Genomic DNA, 6,000 nt, shown 5'->3' on the forward strand with positions numbered 1-6,000 from the left:
CTTTGCTCCCATTTATCTGACATAGATGGATGTCCAAACAAATGTCAATGCTGGCAGTGAATGCTCATCACCAGCAGCACCTAGTAGTCATTGGTGGGATTCAGCCAGTTCGCACCTATTCGGGAGAACCGGTTGTTAACTTTCTAAGCAGTTTGGAGAACCGGTTGTTGGAAGAAACCTCCTTTTATTTTTTTTTTCCACTTTACAGGGCTAATCCTGTAAGGAAGGCAGGAAGGAAACATTGTGGTGTTGTTTCTAGCCTGATCTTTATTGCCCTGCTTACAGAAACTGCCTCTCCAGTTAACCCTTATTACATTGTCACAACTAAGGCGAAGCGCCCATCGACGTGAGTGACGTTGAGTTGGCCACACCCACCCAGTCACATGACCACCGAGCCATGCCCACGCAGCTGGTCATTAGGGCAGAGAACCGGTTGTTAAATTATTTGAATCCCACCACTGCTAGTAGTAATCTGCAGGTAAGTGAAATAACATCTCTCCTCCCCCAATTAAAGCAAAAACAAAAATAAAACAAATCTGCAATGGAGAATAGTGTTTTCTCTAGGGAACGGAGACTGCTAGTTTTGTTTTCTTACATAAAGGTCTACTATTCTTCCTCGTGTTTTTAAAAACAGCTAATATTCTTTGAGAAGCGAGCTAATCTGGAAATGTCAGACTGGCATTTTCCAAAGCATAGGTCAGGCATTACGCAGGTTGATGTCACTGGGGAAGGCAGGTGTTCACTTTGTCCTGCATCTGAAGCCAGAAGAACCAGGGAGGGCATTTGCAGTGGCCTAGGAAAGAGGACATACTCACTACGTTCTCATATCAGCAATTGGTGCCGGTAGTGATGGGATTCAGCCAGTTCATACCATTTCGGGAGAACCGGTTGTTAACTTTCCGAGCAGTTTGGTGAACTGGTTGTTGGAAGACATCATTAGGGCAGAGAACCGGTGGTTAAATTATTTGAATCTCACTACTGGCCGGCCAAATTACCTGGTTATGTTATCACCACGTTTTACCAATAAACCATTATAAATCATTCATACATTGAGAGTGGTGCTGGAAGAAGAGGAGAAAACTACTTCAAAACTGCCTCTAAAGATGAATTAAGCTGCCTCTGCAGCAGGTGAAGATGGGATGAAAGCAATATTTGAGCTGCCCAGGGTTGTTTGTGGAGATGGGTGGCTATAGAAATCAAACAACAAACAAATAAAATGTCATGGAGGCATAACCTTGTAAGATAATGAAGAGGGCATAGTTATTCTATAGAAGGATGAGCCCTCGGTCACTTTAGTTGCTTGTCACTATTGGTGGCACACAACAAGGTCTTTTCCAATCTGATGCATTGAATTCTACAATTAGTGGGAAGGTAGTAGATTAAACCTTTCACTGCTTACATGCTCTGTGAGCTATATCACTGAGATATAAGGGCTCTGGATAAAGATTTATCTCAGTGTAAATCATTGCTCCTAGGAGCCCACTCCTCTCTGTTCCAGGATACGGATGCCAATTTATCTGCAACTCCCCTAATTGGTATCTACTGAACTTCCATGAAAATTAAGTTATAATTTAATTTAATAATTTGAGCATGACCAAAATAATTATGAGATCAGCAGATCTTGTAAGGTTTTAAAGGTCTCACACAAGAACCCGTGAGAAATCAAAGCAAAGTCTCGTTGTTACAAGAGATTGTGTGAAAATTCTGCATTCTCACATGAAAGCGTGGGGCAGATTGCAATGACATGAAAGTGGTGAAAGAATGCCCAAGATGTCACAATACAAACTTCAGCCTTTTTGGACACAAATGCTTAAGTCACAGAATTTGTTTGTAATGTCGTGCCTCATATTTTGTTTTGCCTGCTTTATGCCTAAATATGAGAATGAAAAATCTGGTAACCTCTCAACCTCTCAGGGCATTTTTAAAATGTTTATTCTTATTTTCGGTGTCATGCTTCCTAGTGCATAAAGGTTACTTTCTCCGGCTTTGCAGGAAAGCAGAGAAGGGTGTGTTTCATCATGCATTATTTGATTATTTAAAATTGGGATTTTCTGCCTGCCAAACCTGGCTCTACCCTGGGCCATTAAACCAACACTAACATAATGTGTTGAATTCACATCCTATGCTTAACCTGTTTTTTGCATTGTTTAATTTTCTGGCTTCACACACCCCTGAACCATAAATTACTAAAGTGTCTAAGCTTACATGCCACACTATACCATATACATATACACATGCATACATATATACTACACATACACACCAATGGTGGGTTCCTACCGGGTCGGACGAACCGGTAGTAGCTTGGCAGCCTGGGTTTCTGGAACCAGCCTGCCACACCCCAGAACCGGTTCTCCCGATAGCGCCATAGGCACCGGCATCTTGTTTTTTGCTTCTGCTCATGCGCAGAGCAATTTTAGTTGTACTGAGCATGTGCGTATGCTTGCGCCCCCTGAGCAAACTAGCAGTATTCTCTGCCAGAACCCACCCCCGATACAGACATACACAAATATAAAATAATGCAGTATGGTTAAGTTATGTGATATATTTTAAAGCTGTACAGTACATTTATGTTAGGCTTGCTCCAACTCACGGGGAGGTCACCAATCCTCTTCAGACAGGGAGCCATATTTGGGCTTTTGAGAGTGAAGTTTGAAAGGACAGAATTGATATCCTTAAATGAGGATATTAGTGGGGTGGGTGGTTAATGAGTGCCATCTAGCCACCTCACAGATGGACTATTGCATGGCTGTCAAACTCAATTTCATTGAGGGCTGCATCAGGGCTGTGGTTCACCTTGGGGGGGGGCAGGTGGGTGTGGCCAACTGGGTGGGCATGGCCACCTTGACACCATTCCCCAAACTGCTGGCATCAGAGGTGGGTTGCTACTGGTTCACATCGGTTTGGGCAAACTGGTAGTGGAAATTGCGACTGGGTCGCCAATCTGGTAGGGTTGGCAGGCTCACACGCCCCCGAATCAGTTCCCCGGTCTCTGTGGTATGTCTTTTGGCTTTTTTTTTAATGTTCTGCGCATGCACAGACCTATTTACAGGCAACTCCTGCGTGCATGCGGAGCACGCATCAGGTACGCGCACAGACATATGGCGCGCACACTGAACCGGCAGCAACGCCAGCAGAACCCACCCCTGGCTGGCATGTTTCCTCTTCGCATTGGGTAGACCAGGCTGAAGCAACACCAGCATGATCTTTTTCACATTGGATAGACTGGGCTGTAGGGATGCAGGCTGGCCCTTTACATTTTTCAGGATGGTTTCGGGTGCTGGCCCAGATCTGACCACAATGCGGGCCACATCTGGCCCGCGGGTCTTGAGTTTGACACCCCTGAACTATTGCAATGTATTATGAAGGGGGCTGCTCTTAAAGACCAACTACAAGCTAAACCCAGTCTAGAATATCAGCAATGATATGTCCATGTGTCATCATGCTGCCAATATTGTTAAGTGAATCATTTTGGTCTTTAAGAGAATCCAGCTTCCCCAATTGATTTTGCTTGTCAGAAGCCAGCTGAGAAGATTTCAAATAGTGATCAGGTGACCCTGGGACACTGCCACCATTGTAAATGTGAACCAAATTTGAAGCATTGGAATTTTGATCATGTGACTGTCGGGATGCTGCAGCAGTTGTAAGTGCAAGGACCAGTCACAGTGCTGTTGTAACTGTGAATGGTTGCTAAACAAATCATTGTAAATCAAGGACTGCCTGTATAATACACCTGATCTTAGTTTGCTTAGGGGGAAGCCAGTAGATCACTGGATTAGTCCAATTTAGAAGGGATTCTGGATGAATTTTTCTTAGGGCCTAATCTAATCCTCAATCTGATATTTAACTAATCACCCGAATCCTCTTCTCTCTTATTAACATCTTCTTTTGTTCGATCACATTGTGTTCTTTAATATTAGTTGCAGGACAGAGAGATTATTCCTATAATAAAGTGTCACTTCTCTCTTAATCCTGAAATGGTTTCAGCCTGATTCATCATTTTTCCCTCCAGTAAAAAAATAACTTCACTTCTATAATCCAGAGATGGATATCAGCTTGGTTTCTCTCATTTTCCAAAAAATTCTATATAGATTATGATGTGAAATTGGGATTATACCATCAGCCAAAGCATTAGTAAACATATTCCATTTTCTTTCACTAGAGATTTACCTGTTAAGTTTTTAAAAAGTGTTTTTTTTAAAAAAAAAATCAGTTCTGTGGCCTGAAAAAGTCTGAAAACTTATTCTAGAGGTCTAGGCTAGAGACTAGGAAAGAGATTGGAATGAAAGAAAAAGGCCATTCAATGGGAAATGCTATTCATGAAATGGACTGTCCTGGTAGATGGACCACCTGCTCCATTAAATGTTTTTAAATAGAAGTTGAACTGTCCTGTGTCAAAGATGCCGAAGGTGTGAGCTTCCTTCATTCAGCAAGGAGAAGGAATATAAGGACTCAAGATCTCTTCTGATGCTATCCCTGACCTTGTCATGGCCTGGTTTGCATGAGATGCTAAAACACTGGTCGCGTTCCATTGGAGTATGATCAAAGATGATTAGGGGACTGCAGGCTAAAACATATAAAGAACTGTTGCTGAAATTAGGTATGTCTAGCTTAATGAAAAGTGGGACTAGGGATGACATGGTAGCAGTCTTCCAATATCTAAGGGGCTGCCACATAGAAGAAGGGATCAATCTATTCTTCAAAGCACTTGAAAACAGGACAAGAAGCAATGGTGGAAACCAATCAATGAAAAGAACCAATCTAGAACTAAGGAAATTTTTGTGAGAGTTAGAACAATTAATCAGTGGAATAACTTGCCTCCAGCAGCTGGGGATGTTCTAACACTGAAAGTTTAAAGAAGAGATTGGACAACCATTTGCCTGAAATGGTACAGGGTTTCCTGCCTGAGCAGGGGGTTGGACTAGAAGACCTCTAAGGTCCCTTCTAACTCTGTTATTCTGCTGTTTCTGCTGCATCCTGAACCCCAAAATATCCAAGATCATTTTAACTAAGGCTAATACATGGGATAAACCCAGCTGGTGAATTGGCATTATATGCAGGATTTTTCCTAAAGATAATTGAAGGACAGGCTGTTCGTTTCTTGTAACCCTCTTGTAACCCTTTTTCTTTATGAAGAAATATGAAGACTTTGGCAGACACTTTTAAATGCTGTATGAACTGGGATGGTAGGAAGTGTCTGGGATGGGTTTGTGGTTTAAAAAGAATGACAGGAAACAGTTTAATATCGAAGACATACAGACATACCGTATTTTTGCAGTATAAGATGCACCGGAGTATAAGATGCCCAAGATTTTGAGGAGGCAAATTTAAAAAAAGTTTTTGCACTCTGCAGATCTTTCAAAAACGGCCCGTTTTTCACAAAAAATCCCAGTACATTTTTGAGTGTATCCACCATATGCATTCAATATTTCAACTTACTTAATGACCAAACGTTGTGTGGTTTGGCATTAGCTTGGTTCAGGGATTTCCACAGAGCATGTGCGTTAAAAATGCCAATACAAACAGATCTGACTGGATCCCTTTATATGTGGCTGTGATGTCAACACATATTCAAAGGAGTAGGTTTCAGTTGAGTCATTGCGGCTGCCATCCTGACATTTTTTTAACCCCACCCTAAGGGATCAAAATGTTATTTCCATCAGGAAAAATAGATAAAGAAATTATATTCAATCAACTGCAAGGGCCAGCTTGGCATAGTGTTGGTAACAGGAAAGGAAATTGCTAGCCTAAAAGACCTAACCATGTAATATCTTCATTTTTGGAAACAAAGTTGACCTTACAGCGACAAATCACAATATTTGTACAGACTTTCTGTCCAAAATCAACAATACAAAGAAGCCAATGCAAACAACACATGCACATACACAACATATGTCTGTGTGAGTCTGTTTGTTTGTTTGTTTGAGCTTGTAATCTCTTCCTCCTTCTCCAAGCTTTAAAACACACAGCCATTCCCCTTTTTGTCCTGACCTTTTACTC

Source organism: Thamnophis elegans, chromosome 1 (assembly GCF_009769535.1).
Source record: "Thamnophis elegans isolate rThaEle1 chromosome 1, rThaEle1.pri, whole genome shotgun sequence".
Taxonomy (NCBI): Eukaryota; Metazoa; Chordata; class Lepidosauria; order Squamata; family Colubridae; genus Thamnophis; species Thamnophis elegans.